Below are 17,995 nucleotides of genomic sequence, written 5' to 3'. Positions count from 1 at the left end.
GGTTGGCTGTTTCTGTGGCTTCGCTATTCTTAGAGCTGTGGTGGAAGGTTACGGGTTGGGTTCAGGTAAGTGTGCGATTGTTTGTATGTTAGGGTTAGGGGCGGATTAAGTGAGTTAGGGTTTGGGCGTGGGTTAGGTGTGTGTGCGATAGTGACAGACCTTAGGGTTAGGGTTTGGGTTAAGGTAAGTGGGTAGATAGTAGTGTATGTTTAGTTTAGTGTAGAGTTAGATGTAGGAATTTAAGTGCATGTGTGTGATTGCTGTTTGTTTGATGTGCTTGTGTTGTGTGTATGTGTTTCGGATCAGCGATTTTTTTTCCATGAGAAAAAATTTGCTGTTCTAAATGTTCGATATTTTCATTTTTACATGTTTTGGGGCCGATGAAATAGCATTCGCTATTTTCATCTTTCGATAACATGATATAAACGCTTTCCCAAAACAGATGGTCACTTTTTAGGCAGCTTAATTATATGTGATTGTAGAAAAAGTGAAATATATATAGTAGCTTCTCAGTAACTGTAACTGCTCTGTAAATACACCTTGTCACCCTACCTCCCCAAGAGACAGCCACCTTCTGTGTATCCTACTGATGTTAGATTGTGATGAAAGTGAAAGAAAACTGGCCACAGACAGTAATATTTTTCAAACTGGTGCTCAAACTCAGACATGGAAAAGCACTCTGAGCCTTGTTTTTTTACTGAAAAACAAAAACATTGTAAACAGTTGCTTCCTTACTTTCAACTTCCATTTATTTGACTGTCTGGTGCCTCAGGACACTTTCACTCTCCTGAGAAGGCTTGCAGCGAGATACTATAGATTCATAGATTGTTACTAGGCTAAAGACCTGGGGGGGGGGGGCTTACTAAGCCTAGCCAACTTTTCCTAAAAGAATAATGATGCCCTGTGTCCAAATAGGACACTGAGGGCCAGACATTTATAAACTACCTCTGTCCATAGCGGACATGGGTGCTAGGCCTGGTATACATTTTCTATTCCTCATCCACTGGTCTAGACTGTGCTTAGACTGGGTAATAGACAAACTCAGCTTCACATGAATAGGAAGCCTGTTCCATAGGAGGGGCAGTCTCTAGGACACATACATATCTGTCCCCTAGCATGTTCTGCCACAGACAAAAATTGGGTCCCTAGACCTTGTATTTCTGGTAGTCTTTGACTTACGAATATGTAGGAGATTCATAAGTATGGTGTTTATTTTAATTAGCCTCTGAGGATGCTCTAGTTGCTGCATATGCCTCGTCAGGCACACATGAAAGGGAGTGTTGTACTCTACAGTTGGTCTAATAAGGGCAGAGTATAGTGGGACAATGACCTTTTTAGACCTAAATGTCATTCCCTTACTTATAAGTTGCACAACATAAAAGGATTTCCTCACCACTATGGCCACATGATGGTCAAAGGTAAGGCTACTGTATACATACATACCCAGATCCCTGACCGTTGGGTCAACTCTTATGAGTTATTATCAACATGGTAATTAGCCGGGATGGTTGACTTCCCAAAGGGTATAATTATGCATTTCTTAGTGTTGTGTTTAAGACCATGGCTTTGAGACCATTTGTTAGTCAGAGATAGACCTTCTTGAAGAATGCTAGTGTACACAGGGCAATTGATGGTAACCCTCAGCTTGCAATCATCTGCAAACTTTGTCAGCCATAAACCTTCAGCATTTGCTTCCATTTCAGAGAAATAGATGCCAAAAAGGAGCGGGCCCAGTACAGAGACTTGGGGGACTCTGCTAGTGACTGGCCTCTTGGTGGAGGTGGCCTCACCTATTTTGACCTCCTGGGTCTTATCAGTTAGCCAGTTCACTATCCTGAAAGTGACAAAAGGGTTTATGCCCAAATTAGTGAGCTTACCTATAATGCCTAAGTGGGGTATTGTATCAAAAGCCTTGGCCAGCTCAAGGCAAGTTGTGTGCACAGTCTTCCCTTCATCTAATGCTTTGGTGACCCTCTCAAAAAGGTCTACCAGGTTTAATAGGCATGACCTTTCTTTGACAAAGCCAAACTGTGATGGGTCTAGTGTTTGTAGGTTACGTATATCCTCATTTATCATGTCCATGATGATTTTTTCCATGGCCTTACATATGAGGCTGGTAAGACTTATAGGTTCATAGGTTGGTACTAGGCTATCAGCCCTAGGGCCTATAGAACCCTAGCCAAAACAATTCCCTGGATATTTCTTCCCACAATATTTACTTCCCTAGACCCCTGTCTAGCAGGATGACTGATGTGATCCCCGGGGTGAATTTCCTATCTCCCATCCATTCGTCAAGGTTCCTTTTGAAGAGGGCCAAGGGGCAGTCTATTCCAGAGTATGGGGAGTCTCTGGGTCATTAACCTATCCCTCCAGCATGTTTTGTTCATTGCGATGACAAGGTTTAGATCCCTGGAGAGTGTGGCTCTGAGCGATTGGGATTTCTTTAAGTGGAGCATGTCCAACAGCTCAGGGTTTGACATGGTCTTGTATGTTAAGTAGAGATCACCTCTGAGTAGACGATATGCCACAGAGTATAGCTGGAGTTTTTTTAGATGGTCAGCATAGGGCATCTGCTTTAGCCTGTAGTTACCCAGATCAGTAGTTGTCCCTCTTTTGTGCAGGGGAATGACTGTAGTCATCTTTCATTCCTTGGGCACAAAACCTGACTGTAGGCTCCAGTTAAAAAGTGATTCAAGTGGACCAGTGAGATCGTGTTTCATGCAATTTATTAAACGTCTTGGGATGTTATCGGGGCTGATCAATGCAGTGTTTTTGGCCCTGAAAGTTGCATTGATGACCTGTTCTCTAGTAATATGTGGGGGTATTGTGATATGTGGTATTTCCTTTGGAGTATCACAGGGAGTGGGGGAGAAATTTGAGGTGAACCTGTTAGCCAAAAGGTTGGCAATGGCCTCTGGTTCAGTGTGGGTGATGTCATTTACAACAAGTTCTGCGCATTGTTGTATATTTCTCCTGAGGTTATGGACATAGCTGTAGAAAGCTTTGTGATTGATAAGCTTTTTTTCTTCAAATTAGACTTTGAAGTAATTAACCCTCTTAGCTGCTTGTTTAGATTGGTCGGGGACTTTAAGTATGTATGGCTTTGTTTCTCTTATGCTTGGCCAAATTTTGTTTCTTTTGTTATATATGTATATGTTATATATGTATATGGGATATTATGATTCCACCATCATGGTTTGTCTTTTGAGTTTGTCTTATTCTTAATACAAGTGGGCACAGCTCACTCTATAAAGCTATCAATACAACTGCACAGAGATGCTATAAATAGGTTAGCATATGCTAGGGTGTTTACTGGATTTGTGGATGCTTAGAATTTAGCCAAGGTGTTGCTTATTAGAGATGAGTTACCCTTGGAATAGTTCCTAAAGGTTTTTGGTTTTACTGGATCCCAGATTTCATTTTTATTTCAAGTAATACTGCCTTATGGCTAGATCTGATGAGTGAAGACATTACATTGGGTGAGGAACATCGGCCCCTGATGTTCATGAGTACAAGGTCAAGGATGTTTGTACCCCTAGTAGGAGAGTGGACTAACTGTTCCAGGAAGTTAGTATTAACAAAGTTTAGGAATTGTGAGGGTTGTGCATTAGAAGTGGTGAAGGATTCCCAATCTATAGAGGGGTAGTTGAGATCCCCCATTAATATTGTATTGGGCTAAACGGTGGGGGACTCTAGTACATTGAGATAGGTAGTACGGGTTTCCTGGGACATGGAGGGGGGCCTAAAGGTTGCAAGGATATGGTACGACACCTTGTTTATAGTGAGTTGGACATGTATGAGTTCCAGTGGGTCATACCCTTTAACTAGTCTGGATGTGAGGTTGGTTTTAATATAGACTGAGACTCCTCCACCTTTAGTTCCCTCCTCTGCAGCAGCTGGTCTAAAGGTGTGAAAGGCATTATAACTTTGCATTGCTGGGTACTCTCTGTGACATTAAACCATGTCACTGTTACTACAGAGATGTCTACACTCTCCAGGGAGAGGAAGGCTTGCAGAAAGTGGAGTTTCTTATAAAGACTTCTATCTTTGAGCAGTACCACCCTCAGACATTTCTTCATAAGTTCGGTTAAGTCAACACATTTATCAGATTTATCAGTTTGGCATTGAAAATATCTGAAATCCTAGAGGTGATAAATGCAGACTATCATAGGCAATGCAGCATGATCAGTCAACCATGTCCTCCCAGGCTGTCAAATATTGTACCCCCCATGGACTGACATCAGAAGCTAAGCTAATTGTTAAAAATCAATCATTTTCTGTTGGTAACATGGCATCATTCTAGGCGAAGGTAGTATGTTGCTCAATGTTGGGCTCAAACCTGCCTCAAACACATAATCAGCAGCTAGATCGTGTCTCACTTCCTATAGTCAGGGGAGGTACATCTCAAGTCATTCACACCCACACAGACTATGACAGAGTCATACTGGTACCTGTGGTTTAATGACCTGAGTGCATGTGTGACTTGATGGATCCTAGATTGGAAAGGCAGCTAGCCGTGACTCTCTCCTTACTCAGTCTGGTGAGGGAGACATCGGTGTGCCTCACTATAGTATCATCAATAATCAGGAAATTTGGCTGTTTGCTGGTTCACCTTAAGGACTTAGCAGTGGTGATATTGGATACAGTGTTACTATGTGCAGCTGTGGGTGTTTTTTTAAGGGAGTGTTTACATGATGGCTGAGAACCCTTTCTTTGATTGTACTGTGCAGGAGGTCTTAGTATTTTAGGAAGTTTACCTGTAAGTGCCTTAGCATAAATAGTTTTATGTGTAGGTTCTTTACTCTGTGCAGCAGGTGTAGTGCAAGTGGTCACTTACAATCACTATAGGCTTAGTTTTGGTTATATGTGAGAGTTTTTTCTCCAGTATTAAAGTGTATTCACAATTATTGCATACTTCAGTTGTTTTATTAAGAATAAGTGGGTAGCCAGTGTACATGAAGTAATTGCTACAATGTCTCAAAGTACCCATCTCAACTAGACTGGCCACAGAGAAAGTCATTAAGTGCATAATCATAGTTAATGATCTATTAGGCAGGAATGGGGGAAATTTAAATATTGAACAGGTCAATAAGACAAAGAACTTACTGAGCAATGATCAGCTATGTGCAAACTGGATGCTCTAATAGTTAAAGAAAATCTGTCTAGACAGTAATGCCACAACAGTGTAGACGTCATACTTACCAATGTAAAATAACTGGTTTGGAGCCCACATGCTTAAACCAGAACAAAGAAATTAGAGTAACGGGCATAATAAGCCTTCACCAGCAATTCCTAGCTCAGAAGGGTGGAGGCTACCCTCTCCTCCCACAATATCAGAGAATCGAATACATGAAAGTACTACTATTAGTAAAATGTCAGCAGTTATCTCCACTTTTTGTAGAAAAATATAACTAACACATGTCAGGACTTATCAAAATTTAGAATGCAATCAATGACTGAGGGGAAGCTAAAATAAGTTGTAAGGCAAGGAATTTAAGGAACCACACCTTTTTTAATACCCTCATATGTGTATTTCATATCCTGACTTGTAGTTTTACTTGCAACCCAATCTTTCTATGCTTTCCATTGCAATTGCCTGGGCCTGGCTGTTCATTAGGTCAGTTGCTGTTAATTTTTTTTTTAAGTTTTCTACCCCTGCTGGCTGTTTTCCTGGTCAGGTTAACACTATAGCAAAATAACAGAAAAATGACTCCAGTCTCACTCACTGTAGCGATCACTCCTCTTTAATATATCACTGGAGCTGGAGGAGTTGAAGCTAAAAATCAAATGACTGCCTGCCATTGGTCCATTTTGTGACTGAGTGGACTATGGACCAATAGACTAAGCACTTGATGACATGGATTGACAGATGGAGTGCATACCTGTTTTGGCAGACAGTAGTAGAACCCAGGCACAGCACTGATTCTAAAAAAAAAATGACTGCAGGTGACCAATGTAAAATCTTTGAAAAGAATAAATATTTAATTGCACAAATCTGAGGGTCACATGCCGACTTGTGCCCAATATCCATGACACCTCTGACTCTTGAGGGTGGCATCAGTAAAAATAATCATATTGCCCCTATGTTTCTAGAGTTCTCCTGAAACTTTCAGTTTGTTGTAAGGCTGAAGCAGCTGCTTCCATAATTTCTGCCAGCTTTCCACTCTTACATTCTCTAGCTCTAACAACCATAATACAGAGCTAAGGAAACAAATTAGTATGCATTTTAAAAGATCACATATGTAGAATTTAGGCAGCGTTTACTGTCAAGCAGGGACACTAAACTTCAAAGGATACCTTTGGTCTGGGGAGGAAATTACAAATTAATGGGTGTACATCGTGTTAGGTAGACTTGGTAGGTACTGTTTTAGGAAGTAATTACAACCCTTCTTAATCTGAATACTCAAAAAAACAGAGAGGACCTACCATGGCTAGATGTATAACAACTTTAATAAAACAATAAAGAGTAAATGCATTCGCGACCTATGCGGCCGCTTCCTCAGACTCAAATACAATTAAAATATTGTTGTAGCACTTAAATAGTTTATCTAATTCATGAAGAAACAAGTAACCCATTAATCTACTTAAAGGCATATTCACTAAAAACCTTAAGAACAGTAACTCACATACAAAAAACACACATTTAAACATATAAACTTGAAACATACAATTAAATACTAAAATTTGATGGGGGGGTGCCTGTGTGTAGTACTGGCTTAATGGAGACCGCATCATTGATGCCTGGTGGCTTGTCTGCATTAAAATATATATTCCATCTTAATTCAGCTAGGTCTGTTGTATTTTTAATATCTTCTTTCCTAAAATTTTCTTTAACAATATCAAGTACTAAAACTTTAAACATATGATTTATGCAAAGGTTCATAACATGTTAAGCCAGCCCATTAGTCTCTTTATTACTCCTAATATCTCTTAAATGCACCATAATACGTTCCCTTAAGGACCTATTCATCTTACCTATATAGAAAGCTTTGCATTCCATACACACATTATAATAAACAACATTCTTCATGGAACAGTCTGTATAAAAATTATGCCTCAAAACCGTCCCATTATGCATATGCACAAACAAAAGTCCTGTATATATGGAGCTACAAACACTACAGTTCCTGCAAGGATAAGTTCCTTGCCTCTGTGAAATAACTGATGGTTTATTCACTTCTGCCCTATAGCAAAGCTGTTTCTGTAAAGACAGGCTATTTTTAAAGGAGAATAACAGAGTATCACTAACTATTCTACTTATCTCTTCAGAAGCCTTAAGTATGCTCCAATTCCTCTTAATAATTTCACAGTATGTGTTCACATTACTAGAAAAGGTCATGGGAACTCTAACATGGCTTCTGTTACTAATGGTAGGATGCACTTGCTCATCTTCATGTTGTTCTGAGAAATTGGGTCTACCTTTTATCTCTCTTTCATGTAAAATCTGCGAGATACAATTATCTATCTCTTTTTTAGAGTAGCCTCTACCTAGAAGTTCACTCCTAACATTATTAAGTGCTTCCATCAAGGAATGCTCTTCACTGTGTAGCCTAATGACTCGCAGAACTTGCCCTTTCAGGACATTTCTAGGGACTTGCCTACGGTGCATACTACTTTTATGAAGCAATGAATTTTTCCTAGTTGACTTCCTATAAATACTTGTCTTCAAATGTCCCTCATCTGTTTTCTTAAATGTCACATCCAGGAAATCAATCTGCTCTCTCGAGAATATAAATGTAAATCTAAGAAAAGGAGTAGTATTACATAAATAATCAACAAACTCTAAGAGCATTTCTTGTGAACTATTCCGGAGGAAAAATATATCGTCCATAAACCTAATGTACCACAGTAAAAGGTCTGTAAATCTGTTATTGTGAAAAACACACATCTCCTCCCATTGCAACAGTGCCCATAGCCACACCAATCTTCTGTAAGAAATATCTGTCATTAAAAACAAAAACATTATTCTCTAGAACTATTTCTAGTAAAACACATACAAGATTAATACTATCAGGAGCTAAACACTTTTTAGTCAATAAATAATCTCTAATGTTTTCAACCCCCCCCCCCCCTCCCGCCATATATTCGGAATTACGGTAAACAATGACTCGACATCCATTGTAACAAACAAAAAGCTGCTAACAGATAACTCTTTTTCTATCATATAGAAATCATGTAAAAACATTTTAGTGTCCAACACATTCTTGTTATTTTCTAGCACAGGGCATAAGGTTTTATCTATGTAAATTGAGAGGGGTTCAGTCGCTCAGCCTTTCCCAGAAACTATAGGTCTCATGGGTGGGCAAGACAAACTTGTATGCACTTTTGGTAAGCCATATAAAATGGGGACCACAGGGTTTGGAACACTGAAGTAATTAAAAAATTCTTCTGTGATCATGTCAGTCATGAAGAAGTCAAACACTTGAAAGAAACCTTCTCCATGAGCCCTCCTATAGTCCTATCGGAAATCTATGCATAAGTGTCTTTATTAGCCAGCATTTCCCACATTCATGTGTAGTAGAAGCCTTTGTCCATAACTACAAAACCCCCTCCTTTATCAGCAGGCCTAAATTCAAGTTCATTCAGCCCTTTAAGTTCCCTTAATGCTTCCTGTTCATCTAAGGTCAAATTGTAAAAATCAGGGCTTGGATTTTGTTCAAAAGCATGTCTAATGTCGTTCTCGCAGACCATAGTGAAAGTCTCAATCACTAGATGTAATTTGGGAATAAAAGTACTAATTTTTTATATACAACATTACCAGATAGTTCCTCTTGCTCAGGGAACAAAGTTCTCAAGCTCAAACTCCTGACAAACATTTTAAGATCCAGTAATAAATCAATACCCGACTTTCTAGCTGATACAAAGAATAAACCCATATTTAGTAGTGATAGTTGCGTGTCTGTAAGGGTAAATGATGAAATATTCACTATTAACCCATTCACTGTCTATTACATGTTTTCAGCCTGTTCCATACTCTCTCTGTTGCCCCATTCTGCTGTCTGGTCAATCTGCCCTTTCTCTTCCGACTCCTCAATCTGTTCCTCTCTTTTATTGGCAGGGGCTGCTTCCGCAAAAAAGAGTTCTGTATATTAGAAGGAGAAATAGCTGCAGATTCTTTCATAGGGCTCACAGCCATTTGTGGACCCTCTTTATCAGACCCAGGAAGCTGCACGGATGTACGAGGGGGCGTGGCTGGAATTTGTTCACCAAAAACAGGTTCATCATATTGAAAATTGACCCTTTGCAGCATAGCATCTGTTAAAGCATCTGAAAGAGATTCACTACGATGTACAACAGTCCTTGATATTTAATCTCAAGGTGTGCTCCTCGGCCAAGAAAAAAATGCACTTTTATCAAAATCAGACATATCACATTGCAACTTCTTTAATTTTGACTCCCGCAGCCTCTTTTCAAAGGCTAGAATATTACCATGCATAAGCTCTAGTTTATCACCAATCATCTCTATAGGGAAATCCTCAAGGATAGTTGTATATAACAATTTCACTTCCGTCTAGAGTTCTTTCTCTTGAGGCTGAAAAAACTAATAAGGAGTCTCATGTAATCCATGCTGGTTCTAAGATTCAAAGCTTGCCAGTCTCTTAACAGGGCAAGATAAGTGTTACCATACTTTGGCATCCTTAAAATCCTTAAGCCTCTAGGCACAACTTTAATGTGTAAAGATGCTTCCATGTCGAACCTCTGCCATTGAAGGCATTTATACTTGAACAGTTTGTTTTCCAAGTCCCTTATAGTTTTGGTAAGGCATATAGATGCACCTTCTTCCAATTCAGCTTACCGATCTGATAGTTCATGCAGTGTTACCTCCAATAATGGATTCACATCAAAGCAGGGAGCTTTGTTCAACTTTTCCACACACTCTAACAGATAGGGGATTATACTCAAGCTCAATTAAGCCACCTTCTGCCATGTCCCAGTTCCAAAAAACCAAAAAATAAATAACCAACAAAGAACAGTTAAAGACACTGGACAAAGGTCCTCTGTAAGTAAAACAATAGTAATACTCAAAAAACCAGAAAGAACCAACCACGGCTAGGTGTATAACAACTTTAATAAAACAACAAAGAGTAAGCACTTTCATGAGCTGTATGGCCACTTCCTCAGACACAAATACAATTAAAATATTGTTTTAGCACTTAAATAGTTTATCTAATTAACCCATTAAGCTACTTAAAGGCATATTCACTAAAAACCCTTCTTAATCTGAATACTCAAAAAAAACAGAGAGGTCCAACTACGGCTAGATGTATAACAACTTTAATAAAACAATAAAGAGTAAACACTTTTGTGACCGGTACGGCCACCTCCTCAGACTCAAATACAATTAAAATATTGTTGTAGCACTTAAATAGTTTATCTAATTCATCAAGAAACAATTAACCCATTAATTTACTTAAATGCACATTCACTAAAAACCTTAAGAACAGTAACTCACATACAAAAAACACACATATATAGATATAAACTTGAAACATACAATTAAATACTAAAATTCAATGGGGGAGTGTGTGTGCACATAGTACTGGTTTAATGGAGACCGGATCATTGTTACCTGGTGCCTTTTCTGCATTAAAATATATAATCCATCTTAATTCAGCTAGCTCTGTTGTATTTTTAATATCTGCCTTCCTAAAATTTTCCTTAACAATATCAAGTACTAAAAATTTAAAGGCATGATTTATGCATATATATATATATATATATATATATATATATATATATATATATATATATATATATATGTGTGTGTGTGTGTGTGTGTGCCTTTGTATGTACATTTATGTGCTTGCATAGTTGGCAATTTAGCAGTAAATACTCTACTTTTTTTCAAATTATTTAATTACTTGGGTCTATATCAGCATTTTGAAAATGTAATAGGTCAAATCACTAAATGTCGAACTGAAATGATCGACCTATTACATTTTCGAATATCGATAAAACATACCCCCCCCAAAAAACTAAAGGGTGTAGCAGGGGGGCAAGCCCCCCTGCACCCCAACCCCCACACCCCCTGCTACTTAAATATACCAACTCTGAGACAGCACTACATTGATGTAAACAGAAATCTCCGCTTACGGAGATTTCCGTTTACCCGTTCGATGTTCTGCCCTTTTTGCATTCTCGATGCGACAATATCAAATTCGATATTGTCAGCAGTCGAGATGCTGATAGGGACCCAATTACTTACAGTGCTCAAGAGAAACAGTATACTGCAAATCAGCAAGGGAAATGGTCACATTGCATTTTTTTTCAATAAAGTTAAATAATACATAATTCCAAGAGCTAATGACCACCTTCTCCCTTACTCCAGTTTTCTACTAACTGACAGCAATCTGCAAAATTGTCTCTTGTTTATGCCCTTCAAGTTACAGCCCCAAATCAGGGATATTTTAAATACTGGTACTACTGGCATAGAAAGTTAACAGAATAATAAGAGTTGAATTTTTATGCATTTGTGAAGTAAGTGAAGAATTTAATATAGTAATTATCTTAATTTATTAAATGAAACCCTCAACAATTAAAAAATAAATAAATAACATCAAATAAATAAACAAATAAATACACAAATAAACAAACAACAAAACTTGAAATCAGTTAAGAAGGACAGAGCAAAAGTTTGATACCAATTCAAAAGGCCTCTGAAAATCAAGGAACAGATGAGATATGTGGCAACAAAACAGATTTCCGAAATTAAAAACAATTAAAGTAGGTTGGGAGGAAAGTAGTTCACCTTTATATAATATCAACAAATCATGACAGGGCTCTTCATATCACTCTCGTAGGTGGAGTAAACCCATATACTTAATACCGTAGTATTGCTGACTATGTAATGTGCAAAATAAGCTGACAACTGCCACTCTCTGTCAAGTAAAGATAAATAAAATGCTGCTCATGGGAACTTATTGGAAAATTGCAGGACTACTTCAACAGTGACAATTATATTTTTTCCTCTGTCCTGAAATGCTCTTTTAGTCTTTGTAAGCTTATATTAGGTTGCATTACTGAAGAGAGAAAGAGCACACAAACATATGGTCCCCTCCTGTAGTCTTCTCCTATAACTCATTTTATGTTTTTATCTACTTGTAAACTGAATCTTTGTTTCACTCTGTTAGCATCTGCTCCTCGTTCTTCTCCCTGCTGCAGATATTAACAGAGTGAAACAAGGATTCAGAGTACAGTAGAGAAAAACATAAAATTAATTACAGGAGAAGAGTACAGGAGGGAGAGCTAATTAAAAAAAAGTAATGATTTCAGAAGAGGTATCCAAAATTCCTGGCTTGCTGAGAAAACTGAATAGTCTAGAACCCGGTCATTTTTCCTGGGAACGTGCACTGTTTTTTAAATTAAATATATTACATCATCTAATTAACAACTTGATTATAATCATGTTTTGGGCACATGAATGCAGACCACCCAAGACACATTCGCATTTCTGTAAAAATAAATAAAAGGTGAAAAATGTGATATTACGTACTGCCTACAGTATGAACCATAATACTGTGCATGTTCCACCTCAAATAAATCATGCATTGCACAGTTCGATAGGATAGACTACAATACACATATATATAGTATTTTTATACATCTTATACCATCAAACCTTTCCCAGCATCCCTTATCTTCCAGATCTAGCCATCTCTGCTTCTCTGCTGAATAACCTGGCACTACCATACTTTCACTGTTTTAGCAGGAAATTAACCTTGGTTTAATTATAAACAACAAAAATAGCTAAAATTGGCAAAAATCACAACTTTATTAAATAATAAAAACAACTGGTAAGCACTTTCATTTGAACTGAACTTCAGCAGACCAAGTTGCATAATCACACCAACATGACTAAAATAACTTAATTAAAAATCACATGACCAAAACCTTCCTTTTCAGAACAGCTTTAAACTTTTCCCTATCATTAATTCCTGGATATACACAGGTATTTAACCTGATTTGCCAACAATATTCTTTCCAGTCTAAATCCTCTTCAGCATCCCACCTGGAATTATAATTCTTCACTTGATTGATCACTGAAAATGTGTAAAATGTTTTTACTTTTAAATGACACAATATCACATGCTTAGCTAAAGCATTAGTTGATTCTTGTTTTTCAACTGCCCTTAAATGCTCATAGATCCGTGAATGAAATTCTCTAGTAGTTCTTCCTATATAAAACACTGACCAAAGCCTACATAATGCTATATAAACTACATATTTCTACTTGCAGCTAAATTTATTAAATAAATTAATTTCATAATTTCTAGCTGCCACTATAACTTTTTGACTTTCCATAATATGTTTACAATAATTACAATTATTACACTTATACAGTCCCTTTACAGTACATCTATTATAACTACTATTAAAAAGAGCATTTTTATTGGGGTAAAAATAGTAGTAAGAATGAGACATTGCTTTGAAACTGTGAGTGTAGATTGAGAATTTCTAGTAGCTATACCCAAGTACAGCTCCATTTCTCTGAAATGGCTAATTATTTGCGTACTCTCTTTCTCTCTACATTCCAAATATAGCATACAGTTTATTCCCTTTCACTAGTGTGCCAGATGAGGTACTCTCTCAACTGTACCACTGTGGTGCCTTAACCTTAACATCAAATAAATAAATAAATGCATACCTTAGGGTCAAATCCCTCCTTCTCAAACCAACAGCAGCTCTTCGGTGCTGGGACTCTACAAAGCCCTTTGTCCAACAAATAGTCACAGATTACAATAATAAATTTACTTTTTCACACAACAAATCCTAGATCTTTCACCAAACACACCTAACTCAACTATAATGAAGATACAGTTGGAGGAGCAATTGAGAAGCATTATAAAAAATCACCTAACTACAACCTCTAATTGCATCTCTAAAGTATTTCAGTTTGGCGTGATTGGTGACAGTCTAGGATTCATTGTGAGGAAAAGAAAATGCATCCACTGAAGTTGAAACTGAAAAATGTACTGTTTGACAGTACATTTTTCCATTTTCAACAGAAAACAGTGTATTTTTTTATTTTCTTTTTCAAAGCTCAGTAAAAAAGTAAATTATATGTTGAAACCAGAAAATATACAATGTTGGTGGTACATTTTCCAATTTAAAAAAAATGAAGAATGAGGCTTCGAAAATGGAAAAAGGGGGTTGGCGAGCTCCCCTGCACCCATGCCTATATCCACCAATGATAGCAGGGGTACTTGTTTACCCAACAGACAAGGGATAACAAATAAAGGCCCACTAAAAGCAAATGTTTTTTGGAAATAGTTATCATAAAGGATAACAGTCATACAACTATATTTTACAGAACTTAAGGACTCATATTCTATAGCACAAACCACAGGAGTAACATATGGAAATTCCTATCGAGCAGTTTAGACTGGTTCAACTTAAAACAAAATTGCACGGTGCCGAAGTGTCTTTCAGTGAAATCTACTTTTTTAGCAAACTTTCAGACTAAGCATGACCTCACTCCACACTGTACTTCAGACATCTGATCAATTAATAACTAATAAAACGTTAAAATCATTTATTTCTTTGGGACATTTACGTTTGTTTTTGTTCTACAGGTAATACTTAGCAAATCTTTACTAGTGTCTCTGCATTCTGTACAGTCAGGTATTTTAATATAATTATTTGGTTTTCTTTTGACTAATCTTATGATTTATTTTCTAGTATGTACCCAACAGATAAAAGTTAAAGCTCTTTTGTAGGTCTCAGGGCAACAAAATGTTTTTCTGAACCCATTTCCATGAAAAAAGTGTTTTATTCTCAGCTTGTGAGAAGGCAGTGCAAACTGATTTTCCACACACTCATTCTCCCATTACTATTTTGGACAGTAAAAGCCACGCTCTGTGATTTGAAATGAAAAAAAAAAACACACCAAATTCCTATGTTGAAAAAGTATATGTTTATTATATTGCCTTCTTTGAGACAAAATGCGACAACGGGGCCCTTAGGGATCCCATTTAGCAGTATGAAATCATTACCGATTATGTTTTGCTTTAAGTAGGCAGACACAAGTAAAGTATTTTTTAATAAAATGTGTACATTAATAAATCACTGTTATGCAGGTACAGTGTGAATATAATAAAAGCATTCTACTCTTTCGTTTTCCCTTCAAAATTCTCTTGAAACCGAGGCATAATTTTATTTATGTCCAGACTTTCTCACACGGTTACTCTGTTCAGTTTGTATCCATTCCTTTATCTCCTCTGAGACAAAAGTACTATCCTTTCCCATAAAGAGACTCACTCTAAAGCCTGGATGACATTGCATCCAGCAATGTTTTCTCAGACAGAAATGCATTTTGTTTATTTTTTTAATAAACTGTGAACATTATTGCAGCTCTGTTCTGCAACACCATAAAAATGTAATGATAACATTCTGCACTATTAATGCCCCTCTCCTGGAACATTTCCTAAAACCTTAAACTTTCAAAGCTGAACTGTCTGACATCCCCAGGGTTACAGAAAGGCACCCCTCTTACTCCATGAAAGGCATTTCTGCCCTTGATGCTTGTCTTTGCCAATTTAGACAAAGCTATGCGTTCTTTCTTTTTTCTGAATGTGTTGCTATGTTTTGCTTCAAGGTACTTTGCATTTCAGAGGACATCAAAGTTAAGATTAGTCACAGTTATCTTTATCATTTTTTTCTAACTTTGTTCTGTGTTCTTAAAGAGAAAGGAACTTAATTTTATATTTTCATATTTGTCTGACATAATCTACAGACATTTACAAATATTTTTTCAGTTTTCATCCAAACTACTAATGCTGATGTGCAACATATTTTGCTAATCTGCTAAGCAAAATTATGCTTTCTTCCTAAAGCAATAACAGTTTTTAGTAAAAAAAAATAATTTGTCTTCTAATATAATTTAGGATTGTTTGTTGCACTTTTGGAACTAAACAGTGAAGGTGCTGATGACTAATATGTTCTTATATTAGATTGCTCTTACAGCAAAATAAATCAGGAAGCCTGGATTTTGGCTATTGCTAGAACCATTGGCCTTGAGTCTTCAGTCATTTCTCTAAGACCACCCACAAAGCTGAAATCAAGCAGACACACATGCCCACACACATTCACATGCATACGCACACGCACACATGCACGCACATGCACACACAAAATAGATGGTTTAATCATGTCTTCTCCATTAATGTCTGACCATTGAAGGACTAAAAGCAACCCGTTTGCTTGCATTTAACAGTTTTTGAGGTGTCACTTTACAGTTGTCTTCATGTCATGAATTAACTTGCTACATATGATGCTCATACAAGTTTAAGTATAAGTATGGCAGGTAAATTCCGCACAGCACTTCATCATCTGTAGTGTCCGGTGAGTTTTATGTAGATCATAGTACTATCAGTTGTTCTGTCTGTACCTTCTTCAGTTCAGCAAATAAATATATGAAGAAGCATACTTTAGGAAATTATCTGTTTTGTTCATTCATTTATTTATTTACTGCTTAGTTATTTAGGTTCATAGGTGTTTACTAGGCTAACGATCATAAGGGCCTTTTTAAGCCTAGCTGTGGATCCAAGTCTCTGACAAGTGCTGGTACTCCTGATAAGTGTAAGCAGGGTCTTGGGAACTGAAACATTTATAAGCAGCAGCCTGGGAGATTAAGCATTTACAAAGCTGCCTGTCTTCAAAAGAGACATAGGTGCCAAACCAGAGATGAATTTCCTGTTCCCCATTCAATTGTCCAATTTACACTAGAATTAGGTTAAGGAGGAAATCTGCTTCTCATGGCTGAGAGCCTGTTCCAAAGACTGGGTAGTCTGTGGGATACATACCTGTCTCTTTGTTGATGGTGAATGTGCAGTTGTCAGTACTAATACAAATCTATAAAATGAACATCAAAAATAATTACAAATAACCTGTCCCCAAGGCGCAGGGGGATGAAGCCCTGATGGCATCCCAGATGACCTGTGTTCAACTAGCTGCACCAGTGCTGGATGGACCAGGCGGGGACAGCTGGACTGAATGGCTGACACTGGCCCTTCTCCTTGGGGGAGGGGCAGAACTTGGTTTGCTGCATTGATGACACCTTCAGAAATGCTGCTTTATCAGATGTACCACTTGGTCAAGAACTTCTGCATGCGCGCATCTCTTAAGGAAGTTATAATGGAGATCACAGGCTGCCGAAGGGGTAGGGATAGGATGGTGCATAGAATCTGCAGACTAACCTGCTCCCAAAAACCAGAGGAAACAAAGTGGTTGACTGGGTTCAGAAAAGGGAGCCATTGGTCTGATCCCATGGGCAAAACAAACATAATTGCAAATAAAGACATAATATACAATAAATTATTCTTAAATACAATGGTGTACAGAGAACTATCGCTCACAGTAGTCAACAAACTTATACAGTTATAAATAAAGTAGTTCAACACGTAGACATCGTCACCAGTCTATTACTTTATATGGAAGGTTCTGCTAGTCATATGATTAAAGGTTTCTACCAGAAAACTTCTCTGTACCCTTCCTTCATTGTCATGGGTGTCCCATTCCTTTTCTGTTTGTTAGATAAACATGGAAGAGAAGGCTAAAGAAAAGGTATAAATTAAACCTTTTAGGGTTATCATTTGGATTGCACTTCTAGCTTGGATAACTCTCAGAAGAAGAATTAAGGCAGCAGATGATTGAAACTGTATTGCCCTATATACAGACTAAGATGAAACAGGAAGAACTCACCTTAGAAGAAGTAAGAAAAGTGCTACAGAAAATGAAGTCAGAGAAAAGCAGCAGGCTCAGTTGAGGTCCCAGCAGATATGATCAAGATGTTGGGTGAGTTAGGGAAGAAATGGCTGCAGTGGGTACTCATAGCAGTATGTAAAGAAAAGTATATCACAACTGAATGGAGAGTAAGCATTCTAGTTACAATGTGATGGTGTCAGTGTATGAAGGTGCTGGAGAGGGTGACTGATGAATGAGTATGCACAGGGGTGTAAAGTAAGGTGGGAGGTAGGTCAAGATGCAGCACAACCAA

This window comes from Protopterus annectens, chromosome 2.part2, assembly GCF_019279795.1.
Source record: "Protopterus annectens isolate FY-2018-M chromosome 2.part2, PAN1.0, whole genome shotgun sequence".
NCBI classification, from domain to species: Eukaryota; Metazoa; Chordata; order Ceratodontiformes; family Protopteridae; genus Protopterus; species Protopterus annectens.
The sequence above is the reverse complement of the archived record's forward strand: the minus strand, read 5'-3'. Positions refer to the sequence as shown.